The sequence below is a fragment of the Athene noctua genome, chromosome 8 (assembly GCF_965140245.1).
Source record: "Athene noctua chromosome 8, bAthNoc1.hap1.1, whole genome shotgun sequence".
NCBI lineage: Eukaryota > Metazoa > Chordata > Aves > Strigiformes > Strigidae > Athene > Athene noctua.
Window position 1 is genome coordinate 5351979 of NC_134044.1, and position 27985 is coordinate 5379963.

The following is a 27985-nucleotide window of genomic DNA, read 5'->3' on the forward strand; positions in this document are numbered from 1 at the left end:
CTTTATGATGGTTAAACAGTTGCCATAAATTATATAAAGCATTTCTGTAAAATTAAAAAAAAATTAGTACAACCGAAACCAATATACGTCTTCATAACAACTGCCCAAGTGAATGCTCACTCTTCACATACCTATGTTTTAAAAATAAAGTGGTATTTTCAGTTGTTGTGTGGCACAATGAGACAGAAATACACTATCTTTTTTTTTCTTAAACCTCCTTGTCATGGCAAAAAAAAAGAGCATTAGTTACCAACCATCTGCAAACATGGCTTCAGGGGTGTGTGGTTGTCAGGAACTCCTAACTATATTAGTCAGTTAGATAGGCTAGCATGATTTTCTGCTGCAACATCTCTGGTAGGATCTCTAGAGAGATATCGTCGCTGATTCTGATATCGATGTAACGTCATGGAACTATGTCATGCTAATTACACATGGCAGGGGGCAGCATCCATATCTACAAATGGATTCTTCAGCGTTGCACCTGCAATATAAGCAAAAACATCCTAAGTGTTCACATATTTATTTCAGGATGTATTTATTAATATATTGTTGAAAGAGTGAATGAAGGAAAATAACTAAAACCAGAAGTAAGTAGTGTTTCAGTCACAAAATGCTGCATTGCTTAGCATCAAAATCCATCTTTCCTAGCACTGCGGTAAATCTTCTACTTAATGGGCGTCAAGGTATCTACTGCGATAACACACATTGCGAATACTCTTACAGAGCGGAGGATGAAAATGCTGTGAAGTGTCATTGTCTTGAGTTTTGGCACAAGAAAGCAAAGGAGCCCCACACCCCCCAAGCCAGATGCCAGCTCCCACTCTCGTTTTGTCCTGTTTTCAAGTCACAAACCCCAATGTAGTTGCACTACACCCTTCAAAGCTACCAGTGGTGTCTCTTTGTGGAATAGGAAATGTGCTTTCCATGGTGGTGAGGACAAACAAGTCTACAGTAACTTGTCAACTTTGTACCATATACCATCTACATCTACCTGCAAGTGTCTTTTTATCGGGACATTTTTCATTAACCTTCTGAATTTTCATAAGTAAAGCACTCCCCAGAGCCCTCACCACTCCTAAAAATGTGGTTATATTTTTTTCATTATTATTCCCAGTGACGCAGCTCAGTGGTTTCTGTCTTTTTGCAGAGGAACCTGACCTTGAGGAACTGAAGATGGAGAGCTGTGATGAGTTCTGTTTGGCTTTGGTATTCTCCCACCAGCTGCAGCTTTCCCATCCTCCCTCCTACCTAGCCCAGACCTCTCAGTCTTTCCTTTCTTTGACACTCTCCCGTTCCCTTCCTGTGACATCTCTGTCTCTGATGCTGGCTCAGACAGCAGTGACACTAAAAATCAGCAAATAGATTTGGACAGATCAATCTATTTCTCTCTGATGTCATTCATGTGCCCTCTTCCATGCCTGGCAGAGTCCTTTGCTCATCTAAGTGACTTGCTTTGTGGGTTGGAAGGCACTAATTTAAAGAAGTCCAGGATTAGATGTTGAATGAAGCAATAGAGGAAAGAATATGCGTGCTCCTCCTTCAGACAGTTCTTGCAAAGGACCTGCCTTAAGGTACTCCTAAAAAATAGTATCAGATCAGCTGGAATGGATGTCTCTGGTGTACTGAGACTTACAAGTTCTTGTAGATGTAATTCAGAGTATGGCTATTGCTGCACTCTTGATTCCCTTATGCCAGCTGCTAACCTCTGCCCATTGTGAGGAGGAGGCAACAGAAATGTGATGGGACAGGCCTAGGAGGGCAGCCTGCCTGACGAACAGGGCAGGGCATTCCCACAAGGGGACACATTCACCAAATTCACCTCTATCAGCAGGAGTTCACTCTTAGTATGTTCTCAGTCCAATAATAAAACCCTAAAGTCCTTAAATAGAAACAGTTATTGCCCTCATATTATCTTTACCTACATTTCAGTTTATAGACGTGGAAGACACCTCTGTACTCCTTCAATATTTAAGTGGTTATCCTTACTCAGAAACTCATGCTAGGGTCTCCTGTACACAATCAGTCTGTCAGCTTCCCTAGGCAGTAGCAGAAATGGCACCCCAGTTTGTGCCCATGTTCCAAGTGGCCTCCTCCCTGACCTGGGCACACTTCCCAAGCAGGGAGGAGGCCTAATCCCTCAGGAATCCAGAACACAAATACTGCAGTGGTATTTGGCAGGCCAGCACAGGAATTTGTGATATTCATAGGCTTACTACAGTTTATTTTCCTTGATCTGGAGGCTGTTTTTCCACTGGTTAAAAGCGACTGATGAAGCAGTTTGCCCCCTCTAGCACTGTACAGGACAGCCTGGAAGCTGCCAGAGCACTCCCTGCCGCCGGTGCTGCAATGCAGGGCTCCCCAGGGAGGCGAAGCCCTGGGCCTGCCAGGGGACTGTGGGCACCTACTGACTGATGTCAGGCTTCCAGTCCCCGGGTGCGTTATCTCTGTGGCTCTGCCACAGCAGCCTCAGGCAGCCGGGTCCTTGCTGCAGTACTTTACATAACAAATACGTTTCCTTGGTTGGGCTTTGTACGTCAGGATTGATGAGACCAGGTCGACTGCAGTGAAGAATTTACCACGTTCACTCCCAAGTTGTGTTGTTCCTACGATTTTTTGGTAACAAGCACAGTTTCTCTGCCATGCCCCAAGTCATTCAGGATGCTTGCCAAAAATGAGAGTTTTGGCACTTAAAAATCTCCGCTTAACCAAAACGTTGGAGGTCCCTGAAAACTCAAAGAGGTTTAGCATGTGCCTGAAAAAAACAATGCAAAAAGCTTCTAAGTGGAAAGCCTGATGAGCTATTTGGATTGCTGAGACTTCCTTCTGTAGAATGCACTCTGCTGAGCTCCTAGTGTGTCCCCTGTCTTCAGCTTATAAAGTAGTTTGCAGACCTCTAAAGTCCCATTTGCTGTGAAAAATCACACCAAAGCCCTGTCACTCTGGTGAAATGAATGTCATATCCATTTTACAATGAGGTAAGTAAAAGACTCAGGGTGGTGATTTGCTTATTCAAAATACTACACATCAGCATCAGAGCTGGTAACAGGGTAGGGAAGTTAACTGTTAATGTGTGTCCCCTACTCTGGGCTCTGGGACATGTTTTTTGAAAGCTCAGAGGACAAGGACAGGAGATGACACAGTGGCTCTGGTAGCAATTGTGAGAAATGTCCACATGTCCAGTTGTGAGAAATGAGATCTTACCCGATGATCTGAATTGCTGTGAACTCAAAACTCTGCCTGTAATCACTGAAAAATCTGAAAACATCTGTGAGCATCTTGGCCTTCACAGGGATACAGAAAGAATTTTGATAGTACAGCATTCTAGTATTCATGTGTCCTGTTTGTAGCTGTGTGACCTGGCATGTACGTTATTACGGTCTCAGAAAGTTTAAGCCAGAAGGACTTTAATGATGGTCTTACTGTGCAGTTAACTGATTTCATGAAGCAGTGTGTTGTCAGCTGGTGAGCACAAGGTGGCACAGCAGAGCAGGAGTACCCGTCGGCTGAACAGGAGAGGGCTTGCAGCGGGCTGGTACAGCTGGTAAGTGGCTTTTCGGGTCCTGACAGCGCGCCTGGCAGTGCAGGAGGGCTCCACAGCCTGTAATTTCGGAGGTCGCCATCCTTACTGCTAAGTCCGTTTCTCTGGTAGAATGTGTGACTTTTTAATATTACCTAGGCAGCTCAGTTATTTCACCTGCAGATTCGCTAGAATTTATGGGCAAGTATCAGGCCAGCCTTTACCGGCATTACTTAATTAATCAGCTCCTTCTGTCAGCTCCCCTTTTATGATGCAGTTTTCATGACAGTTTATCTGAACCTGCAAATTAAAACCGTGGGATAGTCTCAACGATATCCTGACTTTCAGTTCCTTCCACCTACAAGCACATTTGAAGATTTGTCTTGTTTCTGGTATGACTTCTATCAGTTGAATTTCTAATCCTTGTACTGACACGCGGAAACAAAACTCTACAACTCAGAAAGAGTTCTAAAGCAGGCATGTTTATTCCGGCCGGGGTGCAAGAGGATTTCTCCACAAAGCTTGCACACCGTCTCTGGCAAGTAGCCAAATATTTATTACAATAAAATATACATATTCATTAAGAAGGGCCGGGTTATTACAATTAGTTCGAGGAATAGGTGCGATTATTAGAATTATTCACGGAGAGAAGTACGTGATCTTCTTCAAGTGTCCGCTGTCCCCAGGGCATGCGCTGTTAAGCAAAGCCAAGATGTCTCCTTCTTAAATCGGCAAGATCATCCCCTCTAGATAGCATCTCTGAGTCCTTTTGTTCAAGTTTAGGTTTACCTAAGTGCCCGTTCAGGGCTTTGCTTCTGCTATGGGTCAGTTGTCCTTTTAATTCATACCCCCGGGCTACCTGCGACTTTCTTATCATAGTCAATCCCCAGGCTATCTGGGGAGCTACACTGAATCCACAAAACAAGTCTGGACAAGCAGGATTCTTAGACAACGTTCAGAAATCATCATACGTTGCTATAGGTAAATAATTTGCAAGGAAAGTGGTCATTTCTCTGTATCAGTACATGCTTTCCATTTTTCAATTATTTTCCTTTTCGAACCGTACGGTTTTCTAGAGGTTACCTAAGGAACATATTCTAATCTTTTGTTCACTGCAGCAGAATACTGGCCCTTTAAGGCCAGAAGGGATGTTTTGCAAGATCAGTTGCTCATGTGCCTAAGGAAATCTGTTTAAAAACATTTGATGTGGCCTTTGCTAGAGAGAAGAGTGTCTTGGGAGCTATTAATGCCATTGGGCAAGTTAGAATGGAGGGCCACTGGCCCCTTAAAGGCCTGGGATGAAGAATTTTATAGTATGGGATTATAAGGTTTCTCCTTCTCTCATCTGGGACAAGAATATGTCTGTTTTAGCAGCATCAGAACTGAGAGTGATTAGGTGAGTGAAGTTACCATGTATCTGGAGGAAGATTGGTCTAATATGGACTCCCCAAGCTAGGAGAAAAGCCTGCTGATTGCAATTGAAGGGAAAGAGGAGGAGGAGATTCTAAATCAAGGAAGTCAGGACTGGAAGCCTAATAACAGCATCAATTAAGAGATCAATAGAGACTACAATTCTCCCCCCCCCAAAAAAAAAAAAAAAAAAAACACCAAACAACCCAACCCAACCCAAAAAACCCCACCTTGATTTAAGCAGACACTGGGAAAGGGAAATTGAGGCAGGGTCTTTACAAGAGCAGTTTCTACCGTGAGGGAACGCCCTGAAGCATTCCTTGTCTAGCCTGGCCATTGAATTGCTGTAACCTTGATGCTAAGGTTATTTAATAACTCTGCTTTTAGCATTATCGCGCAGAGCTAATTGATCCAGCTGGCTGTGTAGATTAGAAGTTAGCTGGGAATTTTCTGATGGAATGATTTTCAGATGGGGAATATGCCACTTAAAAGTTTAAATATTCTTTGTGGAAATTCAGTTTTACTGGAACAAAAAAAATCTTTCCAGAAGAATAGGAAAAATGCCTTACTGCCTAGATGATTTGCCAAATAGTAGAACAGACTTCATCATAAGCAGCACACACAAACCAGACATAATATATCTCAGTGGTCTGCCATGGAGATTTTCAGAAACTCCCTTTCCATGAAGAATATGGTTTTAAAATGCTGTACTCATGAATTGGCCCAATTTTTAAAAACAAAATATTTTGCAGGAAGAGTTTTTATTTCCTGGTCACCTCAGTTTCTCAGGGCATGTATCATTTCTGAATAGTGCCTCGAGCACACCATTGCGCTCTAACAAAAAAAAAGTACTATGATTTCTATTCCGAAGCACATTTTGTAGGAAACTCGCAATATTACTGGCAATACTAGGTTGGATTTCAGTCCTGCTGAAGACTGACCACCCACATGGAAGGAGTGCAGCTGTGCTGGTGCCCCGCAAGTTAAGAGGAACTCAGCACAAGGGCCAAAGGATCTTGATGTTGTAACTTAGTCCTTTGTGTAATATTATGTCTCTGAACACTGTGTATTTTTGCTTGCTTGTAGAACTCAAATTCTCAGCCTGAGTCAGAATGAGCTTTAGACAGGGAGGAAAAAAATTACACACTCCCTGTCCTTCTCCGGCCTTTTTATGGCAGTCTAGAGGTGTTAAGAAGCAGAAGCAGTGTTTCTTAGTTAGAGCAGAGGTTCCCCTGTAGCTCAAAACCAGGACTGTACTATAGATTTTGCTATGACACAGTTATGCACACACCAGCACGATGGGGTGTGACCTGACAAACATTAATGCTGCCAGAAGCCACCTGTGTAAAAAAATCAACTTGTCACTCTCAGGGAATCAAGGAGTTATACAGTAAAAACTTTTTTGCTGTTATAAGCTGCATCTGCCTTAGAATGCTGTGCCAGCATAATATACTGCATAATATTATAGTATACTGTGATGACAAAGAGCTCTGAGTGTGGACCCAGTTTAACTTGCTAGCCCTTTCTTTCCCCAAGCTACACAACAGAAAAGGCACAGAAAGAAAACAAAGACAGAGCCTCCTGAACAGCTTCTTGCTGGAGAAACATGGTCATGTAGTAATGTGGTCCCTGGTTGTTCTGCAGTTCTGAACAAACTGTTGGGATCAGTTTGTCTCTGTCCTCATAGTTCAGCGACAAACTTCAAATGCTAGGCAGCCACTTTCCTGACTTTCTTAACTGCATCCCATTTAGTTTACCATAGACCAGTGGTTTTCACTACCTTCATGTCTACATTCTTTCTTTGAATCTTTTCATGTCTGCAGATCCATCCTAAAAAATTTCAGACCAGAAGATGGATTAGTGGAAGTATTTTGTGAGCATGTGAAGAGAAGATTATCACAGTGTGATAAAATAACCAATATATTGTATAGAAATTTACCTTCCTTTTTAAATTTTTTTCATCACAGGTGACTTGAATAACATCCTTCTTTAATGTTATCTCTGAGAAAAATAGTGTCTGGGCTCTGTTGTGCTTTCATAAGTACCCAACTGTCCCTGCAAGTTAAAATATCCTCACATGCTTACTGCGCTTGATTATGGGGGCAGGGTCAGGCTGTCAGAATTTGTCTGTATTGTCTGATGCCAAAGTTTGCAGTTTTGCTGTCTGCAGCTTGTTCCCATCCTCACTGTCTGCTTCACAGCTCATGTTCAACCTCTGATTCAAGGTCACAGTCAGAAAATCAATTTTCCATGCCTCCATTACACATTTCTTTTCTTCTCTCTCTTTGTGAAAGAGCTGCCTGCACAGACGTATGTCTGATGCATGGGACAAGTTCACATGTGCAAAATCTTTGCCAAATAGAAAGCCTCTAACAAAACAGTCTGTAAATAATCTCTTCCACTAGCTATCATGAGCCTTTCAGATTATTTCTATTGGATAGTCATTTGAATCTTGTCAGTGATGCATTGTGCTGCTGTCAATTGAAATGGTAATGAATGCAATACAGTCTCTCATATTCCTCAGTTTTTAAAAAAAGATATCATTTACAGGCAGTTAGTGTTAGGATTGCATCTGGCTCATTGATTGCTATGTACAGCTGGCTGTATCTGCAGGGTACTGTCAGTCTGGATTGCAGTGAATCCTGTGTCATCTTTGTGTTGTACATCTGTGGTATATTTGCTGACTTGCTAAAGTTAGGGTCAGCAATCATTAGTAAGTGTCAAACCGGTCTAAGTATGTTCGCAATTAATTTTCCTGAGCCAACACCTTTTTTTTCCTGCATACAGCCCACTATCCTGCAGTGCTCTTTGACTCAAAATTCTCTCTCTGTTCTCACATCCAGACTGTGTCTGCATTTGGTCTGTTCTGTGCATAAAATCCTTTTACCATATGACTATTCATGTTCTGTTCACATTACTTCCAAGGTATCAAAATTTTCCTTTCCTCTGTCCTTGATAAGCACAGTCTTGCCTGTTCATATCCACTCAGAATGTTGTCACAAAGATGGTATTTTTCTGTCTGGTTATGCTAACCAAATACCTGTCGCTTTGTGTATTTTCCCTCATTTCTCTTACTCTATAACATCCATCATTTGTTGGTTGACCTCCCTTCCAAGGCTTCTGAAGGCCAATCTCTATCCTGTGAGTTGTATCCTAGTCTACCTAAATATTCACTCTTGTTTATGATTAGTCAACAATACCAGTCTCCATTGTCTCCTTGTTACGTTTCTGAAGAAGAAAGACAATGTTTTGTCCGATGGGGCTTCTTGTGTTTGGAAGTCCATCCCTAAAGTATGGTAACACCAGGTGACACTTCCATTTCTGATGGGTCGACTGATACTCTCTCATTTCCCTTGTACTCTTCCATCTGTCTGTATCCATCTGTGGGCATTTGTTTTGCATTGTCATTTCTAGACATCATTTCTAGCTCTTTGGAGTACAGACCCAAAACCTGATCTTCGTTTATATAGCACTTAACATGAAGGGAGAAGGAGGGTAAAGGGGAACAAAGTCAGACATCTGGGTCTGGAATATGTAGACATGGCAGCAACAGAAATGATTACATTACCTTCATTCTTTGATTTTGCAAAACTGAAATTGAAAATTACTCTTGAGTGAATAGTCTTTATGGTCAACTTGATGCTATAGTTTACAAAGTCATGCTCATTTTTACCTCTTTAGTGTATTTATAAGGCCAATTATAGTGATATTGTTTTGGTAGTAAGCAGCAATTATATAGCTCTGTATAAGTTTTTGCTAAGCCTCACTGGAATGGAAATCTATATGAAGCAGTGATGTGACACAGAGAGGAACAAGCCTAACTTTCCATCTGGAACAATTCCAGATTTGATATAAATGCTTACACTCTCAGGAACAAAATAATTTCACTTCTTCTCATTGAAGAAGGCCAGACAGCAAGAAATAGGGCTAGAGAGAAATTGCCAAGTGTTACATACTATTTTACTGGTTTCATTTTGAGCCATGATGAAATAAGGCACATCCTTCATTTTTTTCTGTCATAAAAAGTGTTGGGTCATGTAGAATTTTCAAAGAGGTAAAAATATAATGGAACCATTTCCAGTTCAGAACTTCAGCCAACTTGTCCACCCTTCAGCAGAGGAATGAAGCCTGACTGGGGGCAGCCTCTCATACTGGGGGAGTAATGTATTATTCCAGGAACACGTGGGAAGGGTCCCATCTCTGCCAGAACCTCTTCATCCGACAGAATGGGAAGTCATGCAAAAATAATAGCAGCATTCACTGCTTCATGAGAGAAATCTAAAAGTTCATAGCTCTCTCCAGGTCAACTCAGAGGCGTTTTCTGTGCCACCTTAAGAGGAGATGGTGCCTGTCTGAGTTTGAGGTTGTATTGCCCTCATGGAGAGATCTTTTGACATGCTAATATTTTCCAAAGAAAATTACACCGGATTAATACCAGATGAAAAAGCCTTGCTAACAATGTTCTTGTTTTTCTTGCAAGTGCCTGAATCACAGGTCGTAGGAGAGGTAGACAGAGGAAGTCATCCATACCGCTGGGGCTTTACAAGCTGTTGTGGTGTTTACAGTGCAATTCTCTAAAAATGCCTCTGGAAGTAAAGCTAAAGAGACCAGGCAGACTCTTTAGAAGCTGAGATCTGGTCCAGACAGTCCAGGTTTGAAGTTCAGTGGCAGGTATCCAAATTACGGTACCATCCAAACCAGTAAAAAATTGGCTGAGGGAAGCACTGCTGTCATCAGATCCTTGACCTTTGTCTGCAGTGCTCTGGGGAGAGCACATGTCCCAGCCTCTGCATTTGGATCCAGATAGACTCAGTAACAGTAACTGCAGGAGAGGCTGAATTAGGACACATACTGTATTGTACCATCAGACAAAGCTGGCTGAAGTGTGTTTGGCGCTTCACTAGGACTGCTGAGAGCTCCAGGTTCTTTACGAGCCAGAGCTGTCAAGGCAGCATTAGCAGTTGGACTTCATCTTTCAAATCTCCAGAAGAGTCAAGCATTTGAGTACCCTACCATGCAGTTGCTCTTTACAGTCCTTCCAGTCTAATTTGTTTTGTTTGCAACAGGAATATTTTCTTTAGTTGACCTCCCCACACCTGATCACTGTGTTTCTGACCATGATTCACACATGTGACATCCTAACAAAGAGCCTAAGCATTAAAAATGTATGAGGGGTGAGGGGGGCAGCTGAATGGCTGCATTAGTACTGAAGCGGAATTATTGATAGAAAGGGTGATTTTTACTTTCCTTTTAGCTATTGAATAATAGATTAAAAACTGCATAATAAGATTATTTTCATTACTCACATAAATTACTTGGTCAGTTAAGAAGAGTGAGGAGAACAAGTGAAAAGTGCCCTGGGGTGGCAAATATATTAGACTTGAAATTTTTGTGTTCTAGAGTATTTATTAATTTTGGACATATTTTTTAATAAATGTTTTGATTTAACAGAAGCAATAAAGAATGCTTTACGATATATTTAATTTAGGAGATAGGAATATATTTTGTTTTCTCTGAATGTAGCTATGATATTATCAGTAAAATTTATGAATAGAGAACAACTGATGTGTTCTGTATTATCTGCTAACCCAAATAAAGAAATATTATTTAGCAATTGAAATTACCGGACTGACTAATACCTGGTCTTTGTTATGCTATAGAATCCCTCAGTCTTCCTATTTGTGGTATGCCACACTAAGATGTCACCATCTGTGTAGCCCTAGAGAGATAATAAGTTGGTTTGATTTTGCTTTTCCTGTTTAGTCTGGTTGCAGTAAAAATAATGCCTATTAAATCTTTTAGGGATTAATAATCTCTTTGACTTTCTACACTGCCTTTGGCTATCAGATCTCCTGGATGGTTATTGATGTACCCAGCAAGAATCCTGTTGCACATTTCTGTTAATCAATCAACAGCATTCTTACTGAAGGTATTAGATGTCATGGTTTTCCTGAATTTTGAATAAACAGTTGCTTCTGAATTTCCACTTGTGCTACTCTCCTGCAGGGTTGGATGATGTTGACTTTGAACTGGACAGCTCCTTTTCTGTCAGCTTTGAAATTTTTTCAGCACAGGCTCAGCAAGTATCTGGTAGGCTGTCTGGGCAGCTTTCTACTTATATCCCTTTGGCATCAATTTGAAAAAGGGGAAGAAAGAGCAAGTTTCTGTTAACTGAAATTATTTAAATTAATTCATTACCACCTCTATGGGAAAGTGGGACTTCCAAAACAATGCCTTTCCATTATCTGTTGGTATTTTTCCAGCCAAAGAACCAAAAGTAACACAGCTATCAGTACTGCTTCATATAAGTATCTGAAAATGTTATGTTCTAGTCATGTTAGATATTGATTTAGAATCCACCCAAATCTCTGGAAAAATCTCTGTGGATTTGCAAGTCTCTGCAATGTCTGTTGATGAGAGCTATTCCATTTAATACAGCAAATCAGAATTGGATTTGGGTAAAACTGTACCTTTTAGCACCCACACAGGCTTGTTTCCTTACACACCTCTAGCTGATACAGAATAAGCAATATCAATGCTCTTCTCAACACAGCCGTGCGGGATGACAGCCTTCAACTAACTATCCAGCTTCAATCCCCACGCATTTTCACATCATAAGGTCTCAACAGGGATGGGAGGATTTGGTAAATTTTGTGATGCTGAAGATTGTCCAGTAAGAAGAGAAAGAAGCCAGCCTGGGTTCACTGTGAGTGGGCTGCTGAGTAACTATTTAAGGGTAAAACAGAAATATGTACCACTGACCTACTTAGTGCTAAAAGTCTCCATACTCCATTATTGATGAGTTGATCTGTTTAATGCCCTCTTTGTTGCCTGCAGTTAGTTCAATGGCAGGATGATTTCAACTATTCCTTCATTTCTGGACTAATGTAATTAGAATTTCCCTGTTTTATAGCCTGATAGTCTGACCCAGTGGAATATGCATAGCTGAAATATATAGGCTGAGTCAGAATTTTGGATCTGCTTTTAAAAACTAAATTTAGGCACACAAGACTGCAAATTTTAGTCTGCATACTCTGATAAGGTCTATAAGGAAAAACGCTGATGGTGCTAAAGTCTTGTGCTTTGAGCTTGCAGTTTAGAACTGATCCATTTTGGTAGGGTGTGTTTTAAAAGACAGTTTCAGAAGGATTGTAAAGTATTAGCATTGTATTTTTGGTTTTTACATTGTTAGACAAAATCCAGAAACACATCACGCTTTTCTTAGTTAAAGAAACTCAATTGCCTCTGACAAGCTAAAAAAGCAAATTATGATCCCAATAAAACTAAGATTTTATTCTAAGAATTTAATGGTTTTAGTGTATCTTAAAATTATCTATTTTCAAAATTTTGTTCAGTATATGTCATGAAAGTAACTAGAGAGATGAATTCAGAGATACATCTTAACTAGTATAAGTGACTGTTCAAATTGCTGAAGGTGGTAATTTTAATTTTGGAAACTAACTTCTTTTTTTAACTGTGAGGGCTGGGAATCTGATAAATGTAGCTGTCAGGCATGCATGGGATGGGAAGGAAGGGAGAAGGAAGTCTTCCTGTACTATGTTTAGCAGTGTTCATGATGTAAAAACAGCAACTGGTCTGGGCTGTAGTAAGTTCTTTAAGTTTTATGATCCTGTTATTTAGAACTGACTGTATGGCTATATGGATTTAACTTAAAAACATCTTCTTAGAAAAACAGGAAGGAAAAAGAGTGAGTCAGTCTAGGACATGCCTTGGTAAACACCCTAGGGTAGGCAAAGGGCAAATGACCAAACTATTTCCTTTGGGCTTCTTAACTTCTAGGTTCTTGCCAGATTGAATAGCTTGCATTACAGTGATGGGGTACAACAGATCACAAGGGCTATGAACTGTGGATAAGATTTTATGTTGAGAGATGAGCTCATTTCCCTTCCTGTTGAAGGGAAGTGAGTGTCTCCTGCAGACTCCGGTAGAGTGCTAAAGAAGTGAAGCCATCCTTGGCTTTTCTGCTAGGGGAAAACCTCATGTTAAGTTAGATATTCTGCAAACGCTTTTGTGGCTTAACATACTTCTTTTCAGACACTATGCTTTTTTTCTAACACTAAATGTTAAACTCACCACCTCTGTGTGAAGACTGGCGGGTCTTTTTGTTAACAGTTATTACCAGGAGCCTGGAAGAGTGAGCCACAGATGTTGAATCCAGGCAGATCTGCTTGGATAATGGTGGAAAATACACAAGGTACTCCTAGTGTTACTGGACCTGCTCTAAAAGCAGGCTCAACCCAGAGGTAAATGAAAAGACTCAAGCACAAATGCAGCTGAGTTTTCTGCAGTAACAGTTGAGCTGTGCCCAGCACTGCACTGAATGGAGAAGACAGTATTCTGTGACATCTTTCCATTCCTCTGTTTCAGTCACCGATGTAGGTTGCTCTGATGCTCTCTTGTTTCAGATGCTATAGAATTGCTCTGCCAACTGGAAATTGGCCAGTATGAATGCGTGACCCAGAAGTGCTGCTGATTTTTGATAACACTGTTGAATGCTTTTTCTTAGCCATCCAAGTATTCCCTTTCCACACAGGCAGTCTTTGCAGAGAGGGTCTACTGGATTTACAGTCCTTAATCAAACCTAAGAATCTGTCCTGTGATTTACCATCATCTTGACTGCCTATTAAGGTTGCTCACCCAGCACTTTGTCAGAAAATATTGAATCACTGACCTGTTTTCATCTCATAACCACAGGTCAGGCTGTTTTGTTGCCCTTCCCCAACATGTCCAAAAATTAAGACACAGTATACTGTAAACTTGCATATCCATTAAATGATTTGAATGTAGAATGGGTTGGAATATCTGGGAAATTAAGTCCAAGGCTGCCCAACTGCAGCACAATCAGCTAAACATGGCATTCTTCTTGCTCCTTACCTTCTGGGGAGGGGAAACTCTGCTTGATAAAGGCAGATGTCTTACACAGTTGTAATTTTGTTTAGTAAGCATTTATATTGCAGATGAATCAGTTAAGAGGCCCCTACATAGTAACAGCAGACCTACACAGTATATGGATATCCTGTTTTATTTAAAAGATGAAAAGTGGCTACTTAGATGTAACTGAATAATTTGTCACATTTCCAAGATGCCGTTTACATCCCCTTCAGAAAGTCACTTAGAAAGTTAGAAGGACACAGCGAGTGGGATCAAGTGTTCTATATTTTATGGCTAAGACTTCCAATAAAAAGTTGGGGAAGAAAGATATCATATGACACCTCAGTTCCACTAGTACATAACATACTGCTATGCTTTCAAGACCTGATGAAAGATACTAAGATACTTGTGTAAGTTGTCTATTTCTGTCTGTCTGTGTATTATAACTGTCTGTGTCTCTCTTCCTCTCTCACTTATGGAAACAGAATTCCTCAGAAAGATTCTTGAATTATGGCAGGTGAAAGTTCAACCTTGTGAAATACTGTGAAGAAATTCCAGAATCTTGTAATTTCTGTTAAAATTCTTTGTTAGAGATTGAGTCTAAGCCTTAATGCCTCATATTCTGTAAAATCCTTTGAAATAAACCTTGCTGATACTATAGATGAGATGAGCAGAGGTTTTCAAAATTTGGAATTTTTATAAAAACACAAAGATTTTGTGAATGTTTTCTGTTAGCTCACATGGCATAAAACACACAAGACTTCCAGACATCAGTGAAGGACATCATTCAATGCGCTTTATATTCTTAGGTATTTATGTTCATGGAAATGAGGTTAAGAAATAACACCAAGCTATAAATTAATTCAGAGTTGTCATTTCGGAAGGTATTTGACAGTGCTGTATAAAACAGGAGATCAGTCCCACTGGTGATCCCTTCCCATCTTAAGAGACTGTTTGAAAAAAGGCCTGAGCCCTTTAGGCACAGTAAGATCCATCATTAGCCAGCATTGGTTGGTTTATGCTTTTCCTGAACAGTGGATTGATCTTTAGCGTTGTTCAGAAGAAGGGAGTTTAACCTATTACCAGTAACAACTTTAAATGTGGAAATCTGCATGAAGAGAGTTTAAGTAGTGATCACAGGAAAGTGGAACTGAGTTTTCTCGAAGAAGCATGTGTAACACCACTGCCCAGTAAATAAACCACTTGAGAAATCTCTAATTTTCTTTTAAAATTGGGGAAATTACTAGTTTCACCAGTTAATGGAAGGAAAATTTGAATGCATACCTGAAAAGTTGGCAAAGTCTTTTAGTAACAAGACTTTACCTGTTATCTTCCCAATATTGTAACATGGGAACTACACAGGTGGAAAAGTGAAGAAGTTACAGCACTGAACTTTTCTGATTTTTTTTTTGGATGGATGCACATATTTTCATTCTCACTGAGATGGATTTTTCAGGTATTCCCAAAACCATGAGGAAATATACTCTGGGTCAATTAATAACTTAGTAGAATTTCTTTCAATTATGCTACTTTAGATATTTATGTTACTGTAGACTTACGTCTAAGGACCTAAGTAAACAGTTCCTGTAAACAGTCAGGAATCTCCTGCCTGAAAGCATAGTAAAGGAAGGTTTTCAATGGTCATGTCACTTAACTTGATAACAGGCCTTTAATCGACAAGGATTTTCATTCTGGGTGCTAGAGAAAGCTCTCTTTATGGTAAGATTTTTTCCCATTGTGAAATGTTTTGTATTGGGCCATTATTCATTGTTGTATTGTGCTCACTTTAAATTTTTATGCCGTTAATTTTAACACTAAGTGGATTGCTGTGTGATACGAGTGATAAATTGCTGTTAGGGGAAGTTTATTGATTTATTTTCTGTGGATGATTGCCATATGACATTCTTATTCAATAATAGAATGTTTTCTATAGATTTTGTGAGCTGATTAAATAAAATGAGGACTGAGACAACATCACATTGCCTGCAGGTCAGGTTAAGGGTGAGGTGCTCTCTCTGCTCTGAGGCAAAGAGACATATAATAAAGAGGAGTGCAGATGCACCAGTAGCAGGAGTCGATGGCCTGGAAGTCCCTTCCTGGAAGACTTTCCCAGAAGTCTTAAGGCTTTGTGTCCAAGCAACACTCAAGAAAAGACAAAGAGAGGTGGATAAGGAACCGTTCTCTCTGCACCCTCTTTCCTGGGGGCAGAACATAAAGTTAAGGCTGCTTCTAGTAATGTTATTTTCAGGCCTGCATCTCTTCCCACCCTGTAGAATGGAATCACTGCTAAGAAAGGTGAAAGAGGTAGCAAAAGCAAAGCAGTAGCACAGAATTGTGAAGAGGTTGAGTCTGATGATTAGAAGAAAATTTGGCACTACGTCCTGATGGAGAGTGCTCAGGGTCGACAATTGCCAAAAGGCAGTTTTCTTTAAAAAAGACGGGGTTTTCTGAACTGATTTGTTACAGACCAATAGGGAAGCCAGTCTATAACATATTTAAGAATCCTGTCTTTTTTTTCTTTTCCTAACAGTAGTTTGGTACCATAGAGTTGCAAATAAACTCATCTATTCTAAATACATACTGTCCCAATTTCTATTAATTTCAAATATCTTTTTAATAGCATTTTTCAAAAGCTTCATGAGTAATTTAAAAAAACAATAAAAGAAGGTCAGTGGTAGTTTACTAACCCACTAATTCTTGTAACTCAATATTAGGAGGTGGCAGTTCATGCTAACAATGCTACTGTTGTCTAAGTCCTTCTAGGCAAAGAACCAGAAAACGTTTCCAGGCTAATTGGAAGCTACATGAAGCATTCATTCTTTTAACACATGTAGCATCCCAGCCTAAATCACAGTGACTAACAGTGCATTTATTAATAGAACCGGCCTCAAAGACTAAACAATTCAGCTGATTTGAGCACTGTAATTCTTGGGCCAAAGTCTGTGCCCACTCTATCGCACAGACGTGCTAGCATGAAGAAACTATGAGATGGCTGGGCAGTGAAGCAGACTGTGAAAAGGGGATGTGAAAGGATGGTGCATGCACTGTAGGCAACAGCATTTTTCAGCAAATCACTGCATGGAGTCAGAGGTGACCAGTGGATTTGCAATTACCGTTAATGCTCCATGATCCGTGGGCTGTTACTCAGACTGTGGATTAAGCAGACTGTGCACGCAGGGCTAGCTAAGGTGCCTCACAATGTAAATGCATGGGAACGTGCTGTGTCTGATGTTGTGCTCTTCCAGAATTTAGGTTGGTCTGGGTTTCTTAGCTGCTATAGCAGGCCAGGCCAGATGGAAGCTCTTCCATGCAAAAAACATTTGGTCCTCTGCAGTACCCTCCTAAGAGCCCATATTATCTCTGTTTTTTCCACTATCCAGCCCACTGAAAAGCCCAAAGAACAGAGACCTGTCAGCACTTGAAGAAACCTGTGCCTCACAGGGACACAGAAACAGCTGTTGTGTTGACTTTGGGACCACCAACTGTCTTGCACACTGCCTGTGTATCCTGGGCATATGCAGGGAAGAGGTAGGTATGTGATCTTGGGAAGTATAACAAAACAAGTGCCTATAGGATAGATAAATTGTGCTGCTTAGGTTATTGCCAGTGTTTCACTTGTAGGTTTCCAAGATACCAGTACCTCATAAAAATTTTCATTGCCCTTTTAAAGATTATACAGGTTACAATATTTCTTTAACTTCCTTCCTCAGTGTTAGCTCAGCTACTGTAACTATAGCTCAGTGCAGGAGGTCTGGCCGCCACTTCCATTTTGGAATCGTATCAGTGGCTTCCTGAATTGCCAAAAGGGCCATCTGGTACGCAACGTTCATCCTTGCCCAAGCCAAGTGGGGCTGACTCGCAGGGGATTGTTGTCCCCCCTTTGCTGATTGCTCATTGCTGGCTTGCTTGGTTCTCAGTACAGGTGAAGAGTAATTCAGCTGTTCTGTTACAGTTGTCTCCTGCCCTTATCCCCCAGGCCCTTTTCTGGGTGGCAGTAGTAGAGTATGTAGTTTTAGAGATCACTCCTACAGGAGATCAGTTGCATCTTGCAAAAATTTATCTCTGAAGGACATAACCAGGGTGAATGTAATGATTTATTATTCACTGTTGACCTTCAGCAAAAAGATGTTTATGTTTTCTAGATGAAAAATAATAATTGCAGTGTATATCCTGTCAGGTGATTTATGTACATTCATTTGAATTGCCTCATTTTCCATTCCTTTGGGTAGACTGTAAGTATAATGTTAGATAAAGAAATGGAGAAACTGATTGGGGTTTTTTGTTTGGTTGGTTTTTTTGCAGCACTCTCTGACAGTGTGGGCAACTTGGAAGTTCAATCTCTATCTGTAGAGAAGCCAAAATACAGCTGAGGTTACTCAGCTACGCAGGATTAGGCCAATAATAATTAGTATCCAATAATAGTTTCTGCAATTATTGATGTCTTCATTTTTTTCTTTAGCAAATAAAGGAAGATGGCATACCTCCTGACATAGGTCACATTTCAGCTCAGGGAAGAATCCTACCCTGCTGATACGGGGAGACAGAAGACAACAGTGCAGCATGGTTCACATGAGCATACACATGATGGGCAATAGTGGAATCGATTTCTTAGGAAATCCCACAGGTATTAAGAGCAGTATCCTCTCAGTTTAAATCAATCAGAATTCCTCATGGTGTTTACTGGTTTTTAGGCTGAAAATGAACTACAGGATCTGGTCTTGTAAAAATACAGCTTCGCTAAAACACAGTTAAGGCATAGAGAGAAACAGCAGAATGGGAACAGTGTTACAGCAGGCAGTGGTGACTGATAAGGAGTAGAACCAAGCTAGAAAGAAGCTTTTATTGGAAGATGACTAGAAAAGTGGAATCTTCCTTTTCTGATCATGAAATCTAGAATTTTTGGAGCGCTTAAAAGTATACTGCAGAGCAGCAGTTTGGATTTCTGAGGTCACTGCTAGTGTATAAAACATTAGAACATGGCTAGTAAAACAATTGAGAAAATAAAGAGAAAAACATACATTTTTCCAAGAAAGCAAACAAGAAGTGGGAAAATGAAAGTAAAGTATGAACAATCTATATTCTAACTAATTTTTATTCAGTTAAACGAAAGTTGCCTGGTCTCTGGACTTCTTTTAAAAGCCTGCTTAATTTTTGAAACTTTTTTTAATATTTCAAAGACTAAATGGTCCTTTAATTATGTAAATTTGAAACATGCTGCAATAGAGACTAGTCTTAGTTGGGAAACAATAAGCTGCCCCAGCATTTTATGTTTCTAGAGTTTGATGGCTGTTTGATTGACCCACTGTGGTTCAACGGCATTACAATTTCTATATACACTGATGGGCACACTATCTTTAATAATATAAAATAAGTAAGATTCAGAGGTCAAGGGAGGAACAGAGAGATTTCTTCCTTTTAGGTGTCTGTCCATATGTTTATCTCTATAAAATCTCATAACATAAAGCCTTCATGTTTCTATCTTTCACATCATACAACCCTCAATTGTCAGTAAATGTAATTTTTAAATTAACCTCATCCATTCCTAGTTTGTCTTTCAAGGATTGCACTCAATCATACAGTCTAGTTGTCATCTCCTTTAATAAACACTGAAGGGAAAACTAACATACCTTTCTCTAACAGAAAAATTATTTATTAGTATTATTATGTGATTTTTAAGTAAAACAGTTTTTGAATTCTGGAAAAAAAGCTAAGGGCATTTGTAAGTATGATTCATTAGGGGTTCCAAAATTTTACAGATTATACTTGAAGAGTACTTTTGAGAGCTGAGATGATTCAAACACTATCTTGTTACTGATCGAAGCTTTAAGAAATCTAGAAAAAAAAAGCCTTAAATTGCAACCCTGTTGTTTCACAGCATCTTTTCACTATCTCAGTAGCAAACAGCTTCCAAATACCTAATTGCTCTTGCAGACTAACTAACCAGTCTTGGCCTGATCAGGTAGAGTCACTGTAAAAACATTGAGTTGTTACTCAGGAAGCTGTAAACTTGTGGTTTTTGCAATAAGTATTTTGTAGGTGGTTAGACCACCATCTTAATTATAAAGGAGTTTCAGGGGTTTGGTTGCTATAGCAACAGTCTACTTAGTGCTTTTTTCAGAGCAAAACCCAAGTTGCCTATATGTTTGGGGGAAGGCAGGATGGATGAGGAAGGGAGATTGAGCCTGTAATTCTCCAAGAGCCGCAAATTGCAGCATCCTCTATTTAAAGTACACAGACGGGAGAGATGCTCCTTTTCATCAATGTTTTTTCTGCCGCTGAGAAGCCCCATTTGATGTTTGTGTAAAACACAACCTTCTCCTATTTCAGAAATGCAACTGCACCAGGGTTAATTAAGGCTAACATCCAATCAAATACTTCCTAAAAGTGCAGCTGAAAACAGAGGGCACAATCTCTCTTGAAAAGCTGGAGCTGTGAAAATTTCTGATGCAGTGTTTCTGCTGTCTCCTGCTGTAAATAAACCCCTCTCCATCCTTACTGAAGTCAGATGGAACATCTCCCTGGTTGTGCATCACAGACCAGAAGCCACCTTGGCTGGATATTTTTCCCCTCTGTTGACCATGAGATGGAAAAATATAACAAAGGGGTTAGGTGAGGGGCACAAAAATCCTTAATCCTGCCTGATTTTAGGTTGATTATCCCATTTCCATGTCCTTCAGTCACCATCTGCACCTCTATTAACGTGATCAACGCACAAAACCCAAGGCTCAGGTTCTGTGGCTGCTGCTGGAGTTAAACAGAGCTCGATTGGCTTTTGAGGGCATGGCATTGTGGGTGCTGTGCAAGCCTGCCTGCTCTCATAGCGTGCTGAGCACTCCATTTTCATTTTGTGCATAATTATTTATAACATGCTGCAGGTTGGGATTCAGCAGAGTCAGCACATTTCTTTCTCAGAATGAAACAGGGAGGAGGAGAGGAGCCTGTGATAGCAAAGGGCCAGTTCTAAATTATGGGTTTGCTTCCTTTGTGTGAAATTCCTTCCCCAGCTGTTCCCCTCTGCTTCAGACTCAGACAGCGAGGTGTGGACACTGGGATCTTTTGAGTCTGGGGAAGAGGCTGCCTACCTGAAGAGGGCTCTTTAGGGTGCGGAGAATTGCGGAGAATTGCAAGGAGGTGTCTGCTTCACAGGCATGTGGGAAAGGGAAAAGGCTTTTGAGGTAGGTTCAGTCACCAAGACGGAGTAGAGGGAATGTACAGCATGTGAGAGGAAAGAGTTGAGCCTGTTTGGGGCAAGTTAGAAGGAAAGCTGTCATGAAAGGAAAAAGAGGTAGATTTGGAAAGGAAAGTATCACAGAGAAGACTAGCAAAGAGGGGATGGGGCAATACAATCTGCATTTTCCTACCTTGCTCTCTGTTGTAAAATGAGAATTGTTTAATCAGAAATAAGGACAAAGAGGACCTTCTTTTTTCTTGGATCTCCGGTAATCTTCGCTGTATTGTGACCTACAGACTGACAGTTTTCCCTTGGATGATATAAGCACCTCAAAGAAAAGGATAGTTGATTGTGGGAAGATAGGAACTTGCTGGCTGCAGTATCATAGTATCATTTGTGCAGTTCTCATCACTGGTTGCCACTGCCGTTAAGTGCCACAAGATCTTTTAAGCTTTACCTGAATAGGCCTGCCACAGTGCATGCAGAGAGAGGCTTAGATTTAATGCCTTACTCCATGGGAAATAACTAACAAACAGTACTTTTTTGCTTCTCTCTATCCTGAGCTGTATTTCTGTCCAAGAACTATGAACATCTTTCTCACCTTAAAATGTGAGATGCAGACCCCATGATTTTAATGACATAAGAAACTCATCACAGCAGATATATACAGTCTAGCCTTTCTTGAATAACTGATAAGGAGATTTTGCTTAAAACAGAACAGCCTTCTGTAAGTCTTGATGGGGAACTGTGTTCATTTTGGACATTCCCTTAAAAGAGTGCAAGCCTCCTGTGCTGACAACAGTGCTTCATGTCTTTCACTGTGATGGTCAAATTTTTGCTCTTATTTTAGCCATATTTAAATTTTTTTTGTTTGAGATATCTTTTTTTTTTTTTTTAAAGAAACTGCAGATAATCTACGGTGCTGAGATTTCTGTGCTTTCTATCTCCCCGGACTATGAGTCTTTGTTTACACAGATACCCCAGACCTACATACTGAAGCATAGCTTCTGCCCTGAATATACCATCACAACAATGTCTGTAACCACCCAAGTGTTGCTAGGCCACAAAAGGGACACTACCTATTTTGGGAAAAAATAGATGTCAAAAAGGAGGAAGCTCAAAAGGAATATTTTGGAAGTTTTCCAAAACAAAACTGAGATGTACAACACAATAGACCTCAGATCTGATGTCACAAAGACCTAGAAGACACCCACTGAACAAACTAAAGGTTCATAATACAAATTAGGAGGCTTTGAAGTTCATATGGTTGAGTGAGTTTGGAAAGGGAGCTCTAAACTCAGACATCCAGGAGGAATGACTGTCTAGCTCAGAGGATGCTGGTTGCTAGAAGATAGGAGGTTGGTTATTTCAGGTTTCAAAATTCTCCATTTGCCCTTCTTCTGACACTCCCTTTCCAAGCACCTACTGCAGCCCACTTGCAGAGGTAGAATGCAGTGTTGTCTGGAGGAGTCTGGTTCTGCCCCTCTCTTCATGTTCTGATGAGGGAAACAGAACTAGAACAGAACAGAACTAGAGATTTTACACTCCAAAATTATGAGATTACCAGGTTCTTCCTCCTACTCCTTTTTACTTTCTGGCTGGTGAAGATAAATGCCATCAAATTTGTACAGAGCATTCTCAAGCTGGGGATCTGTTTTGCATTCAGTGTCTCCATGACTGTACTCCATATGGGGCAACATTCTCTCCTCTTCGATTGAAGAAGCCTGCTCTATAACTATAACCTCCTTTCCACCCTTATGCCTTCCTGGCCATCACAGCAAAACAGAAGAGAGGCCCATTTTCTTCAGAACGGTAACTACTGATCCACCCATTCATTTAAACAAATGGGATGGTATTTGGTCCAATCCCATGCAGACAATTATAAGGTCTTCTATAGCCAAAACCTGACTTAAATTTTTGCAGTTGAGTGTCAGGCAAGACGCCAAGCCTCTGAATAAGCAATCAATTTCTTTGCATTCTGCCTTGACTTCTCCCCATTTCTCTTAAAAAGGCAGTGTGTTTCCTATGTCCTGTCCCTCAGCCCATGCTGCTGTCCACAGAAACTGTTTTCCTTTTCTGTTTTCTTCCATTACCATCCCCCTGAAAACCTCAATTTCAAGACTGAAGGAGACTGGGAGCCAAATTCTGCTCTCAGGGTTAAATCTGGGAATCATTCCCCTGGCTTCAAATTTATGCTGGTGCAATGAAGATGAGAATTTAGCTTTCTGTACTGTTAGCAACAGGGGAAAAATAGAGTCTCTATAACACTGTATCCATGGAAACCATCTTACTGCAATAGTGGATAAAGCAGCAAATCAATTTCTTCAGTTTTAAAATGAAACACATTTAACAACATTATAGTGCATCTGACATTAAGAGATCATCTGTGCTGATAACTGTGTTGAAAAACCTTTCTCTAGCAAATAAGCTGGCAAGAACATTTCTTCTCCCTGACAGAATTCTGATTTTGGGTAGAGTAAGCATTGATGACAAAGTCCCATGAAGACAGTACAATGAGACAGAGCCAAGTCCAGAAGCAACAGTGTTTAATGAAGGAGAAAATTGTTTAATTTAGCGTTTAGCTCAAGTATCTGGGCACATGGTGACTAACACTCAAATGTATTAGCAGAGGTAGCGGCCTGTCACCTCTGCCTCCCTGCTCTTTGCTTCTGTGGTACTATCTGTGACAAACAGTACATTTGTATTTTGTGCTGCATATGTCTGAACAGGAGCGTGTGTGTATATTTGCTTGTGGCTGTGTGCGCGTGTGGACTGTCAGATGAGATTTCAGTATCTGGTTCAGTACAAGATGATCTGGGCAACTCACATCATAAAGGTGTATGTTTCAGAGCCAGAGGCACTTCCAATGTAGAAAATGTGCTGGCTGTCTCTGCATTTTTTTGTTTTTACATTTCATCGTGTGAGACTTGAGAGAGGACCTTCTGTGCCATGGAGGGAGCATGGCGATACATGGATTTCTTACCCTGGGCTTTGGATGTGTTACGATACAGAGCAATTCTGCTTTATTTTTTTCACCTATTAAGGTGTATTTCTGGCCATTTTGAGAAATAATACCATAGTTTATCAGACAATTGCCTATATGCAGATGAGTCTCCATTCTGCTTTTTCTTTTTGTCAAGTCCAGATACTGCAGTCTGCCTTCCTTATGCCTGGCAGATAGAGAAATATCTGTGTGAGAGAAGTGCAACCTTATTTAAGACAGAGGGAATAAAGTTGAACCAGGAGGGAATCAAAAGCATTACAGAAATTGCCTAGACTGCAAGCAGTCCTTCAGTTGGTGAGGATCAGATACACATTCCTCTGTCACTTAGCAGTGTCTAGCCTGTATTTTATCTGCTTCTGAATCTCAGTTCCTTGATAACAGCAGTCACATATGCCATACTCTCCTCTTTTATCTACAGCTGCCCCATCTATTATGGCAACCCTTCTTTGATTGACAGTTATCTATTTTTTTCTGACCTGAGGACAAGCTTATTGCAATGTGCTCCTTTTAGTGCTATCACTGAAACACATCCAAAGGCTTTGACTGGTGCATAATGTAGCAGTTCAGCATTTGAATGAAGTGCACACATATTATTGGGAGCAGCCATGGGGTTTGTTGCTCTGCCACATCTACCAGTTAATGGAAGACAGAGTTCAAACCATGTTAAGTGGTAGAAATGGCTTAGTGGTCTGAAATGCTGGTTTTTGCAGAGAGTGCTTTGTTCTACCTGTGTCCAGCTGCTATAACATGCAATGTTGTCTGTCTGTGTGGCCAGTTCCAGAGATTTTAACAGTCAGAAAAAGATATCCCAATGCACTGCTCTAGGACAGCATTGCCTTGTTGAAGATGAAGGGTCTCCTGCTGGAAAACATCCAGTCGAAAAGCACAAACTTCAGCAGTTTGGTTTATGTGAATGAATATACAAACCTAGGCATCCTCCCCGTGTTCAGGGGATGGACTGCATTCGCTTCCTAAGTCCTAGCCTTTTGATACTGAGAATAAAAATTATGCCTTTCATTGCACTTCCTACTGGTAATTTCCACCTTCTACATAACACTTCTATATCCGCATGTAAGGATGCCATTTGCCACTGGGTTCCTTTACAATTAGGGTTCAAATTCCTGGTGAGCTCATATACGAGGCATTTGCAAATTTCTCTCTAAAATATCAGGGAAGGGTGAAATGGAAGAGGAGCTGGGACTGGCACTTCTTGTACCATTCTTCCATTCACATCAAGTTGTGTGTCTGTGTTCAGCAGGGTAGGGAAGCCTTGGAGACCAGGCATGGCTCAGGGGAACCCTGCACACTAGTTAGAGCAGAGATGATGGGCTCATTTGTTACTGTGCGTACTGGGATATGTGGAGGTGGGGTGACAAAACCCAGAGATTTTAATGGCTTTTGATATCAGCTTTTCCTCTGCCCTATGATAAATGGCAAGAAAGTTGACCTTCTTCTTCCCAGCTCCTGAAGGTCAGGCCTGGGAGTCCATGGGAGAAGCAGGGGCTGCAGTGGAGCTGCTTATGCAGTATTTGTTCTGAGGAACAAAGCAGGAGCCACCTCTGGATCTGTCATTTCTCTCACAGCTCCCAAGTGTGTCATTTTAAAAGAGTGAACCTTGGAGCATTCTTCATGTATAAGCTCTTGGGGTTTGCACAGTCATGTTCAGTGTAGAAGTGTTTCTTGATGATGTCTGTCTCCATGGATTTGGAGGTGACACCATGTTTGTATGTTGCCTCTCTTTCACTACCACCCCCGTAATTAAGGCAAAGATACTGAATTGCCTTCCAAAAAAATTAAAATTTCCGGCAAACCTGTAGGCCATCTGTTAATGTGGGCAGGCAAGAAGATACTGGGTAGGAAAACTCAGTCACATGACAACGTTTATATCTGTCACCACAGACACTGCTTTTAACCATGTTAAATGCCATTTTAATTATTGTCTAAATTCTTTTGCTGTAAGAAATTGTAACAAACAGCAAGACTGTAGTGAAATGATTCTTTGAAAAGAGATCATTCCTCAAAGTCACTTTATAAATATGCAAATCTCATCTAGATTTTAAAACGCCATTTGTTTTACTGTTAAATGTTTTACTGTTTTGATAGAAAAACCTCTATCAAAAAAACAGCACTTTTGGAAAAAAACTTTGTCTTCTCTCTGAGATTCAGGGGATAGCATGTGAATTGCATCACATTCCTGACATTGCAGGTGTTATCGGTGCTGACACATGGTGGCATACAGCAGCTGCCATTTGATACAGTGCAGTAAAAAGTGCCTGGAGTCCAGTAATGTCTACTTGTGATACGTCTTGTACAGTATAAAGATACAGTCTGTTATCACTTCTGACAGTCACGGCAGCTATGACTCCCTTCTCCGTTTCTACCAGAAAGCAAGTGACTCCTCAGAATTAGCATCCCTTTGTGTTCCTAGCCTGCGAAGGCAGAGATATTCTTAGCAGTACCCTGTGGATTAATATTCACAACAAACTAAAAATATCAGGCCAATGCATACATTGATACGCTGTTCTAACCCTGGAAAGCTGTGCCTAGCACTGGTTTCTTACATATAGTATCTATGACCACAAACCTTTCCTTGCCTGTACTGAATTTTTAATTTCAGAAATAATTTAAAAGAGGTAAGTAGTTCTAAGGACTATGGTGTGTCCTTTAATGGCAAGTTCTTCCCAAAAATCTGATGACACAAGAAGGTGGCTTGCTAGTCAAGACCGTTTGCAACAAAAATGAAAAAAATCAAAATCACTTCTTTCACTAGAGGAAGACCTAGTTCACTGATTAACAGGTTATAACTAGACAACGTGTTAGTAAAGGATATTAAAGACTGACAGTCTCTGTCACTTAACTTCATGCAGACCCCTGAAAAATATCACTCCCTGCAATGGGAGACTTGTTAGTGGGGAAGGGCACTTTCACGAAGATGTAAATAGCAAAACAAGCTGAATCTCCCAAGACTTGAAAATGTAAGGGTGTTTTTGCCTCATGCAGAGAGAAACACTGTCCTTTCTAGTTTGTGCTGCTTGGGAAGCCTTTAGAGATGACCAGAAAGCAGTCACACTGCTGTTAGCAAGGAGAGCCAGAGAAGTGTTGTGTTCCCTGGGTCCCTCCGTTCAATCATTCTCTATCCTGGCCCCTGCTGCAGCCTTCTCTCCATCTTCCACCTTCAAAGGCTCCTTCTCAGAGTGCCAGGGCTGGGCAGAGTCCAGACAATCTGTCAGATTTGGCAGGGCACATGACAGAGAATTTACACAAGTTTTATACTTCCATGACAGATTCCTCTCAGCACCGGAGGACAGAGGATTTCTCAGTTGGCAGAGTTAGAGCAGTCTGTACAGATAGGATCTGCTCTGGCATAAAGCCCTGTGTGACAGGCAAATTTAAACCAGCACAATGGCTCTTTCTCTGTTTTACAGGTGTTTCTTACCCTATGTCAGAGACCAAATTCTGGATCTACGTAGTGTGGCTCAAGGATTTTCAAAAGCTTGAGGTGCAGCACAGACCCTTTATCCCCTCATTTGAGAAGCCGGTCAAGCCTTGCACGTGGAGCATGCCTTGGCTTCAGCTCTTGCTCTGCCACAGCGCAGTTTGGCCAGAGACCAACTGCACCTGCTGGAGAGAGGCTTCAGGCTTGCAAGAAGGAAGAACATCCTTTTGGTACACTTAGCAGCAGCACAGTATTATGGGCTTTCCCCTGTGCTTGAGGGCGTACCCCACGTATGCAACTGCAGGACAGGTCTGCCCTCTGAGTTAACATTGCAGATCTCTGGCTTTCTCCTGTGACCTCCTGGTAGCAGCTCACACATCAGGATACCAGTAAAGGGATCTGTCTAATACCCAGTTATCACTCCAGAGGGGAAGCAGGCCATAATTTTTATGCTGTCATTATGTAGCAAGAGGATTTCATGGCCTGGTTGTGAAGTGAATGCTGCTGGCAGTCTGTGGCCAGGCACCACCCATATCCACCGTTTTGTTCCAAACA

The 27985-nt window shown here is 40.8% G+C and overlaps 1 protein-coding gene across 2 annotated transcripts in view; it reads right to left on the reverse strand.

The window, feature by feature from the left end:
* Positions 1-203: 203 nt before the first annotated feature.
* AMER3 (APC membrane recruitment protein 3) overlaps positions 204-27985 on the reverse strand; it is a 38131-nt gene continuing 10349 nt past the window's right edge. The window contains exon 3 of one of the 2 annotated variants that reach the window (XM_074912353.1): positions 204-481. The gene's annotated coding sequence lies outside the window, so the exon portion shown is untranslated. Of the gene's footprint in view, positions 482-4118; positions 4212-27985 lie in introns of those variants that run through there. The other variant, XM_074912354.1, reaches the window with a different exon arrangement.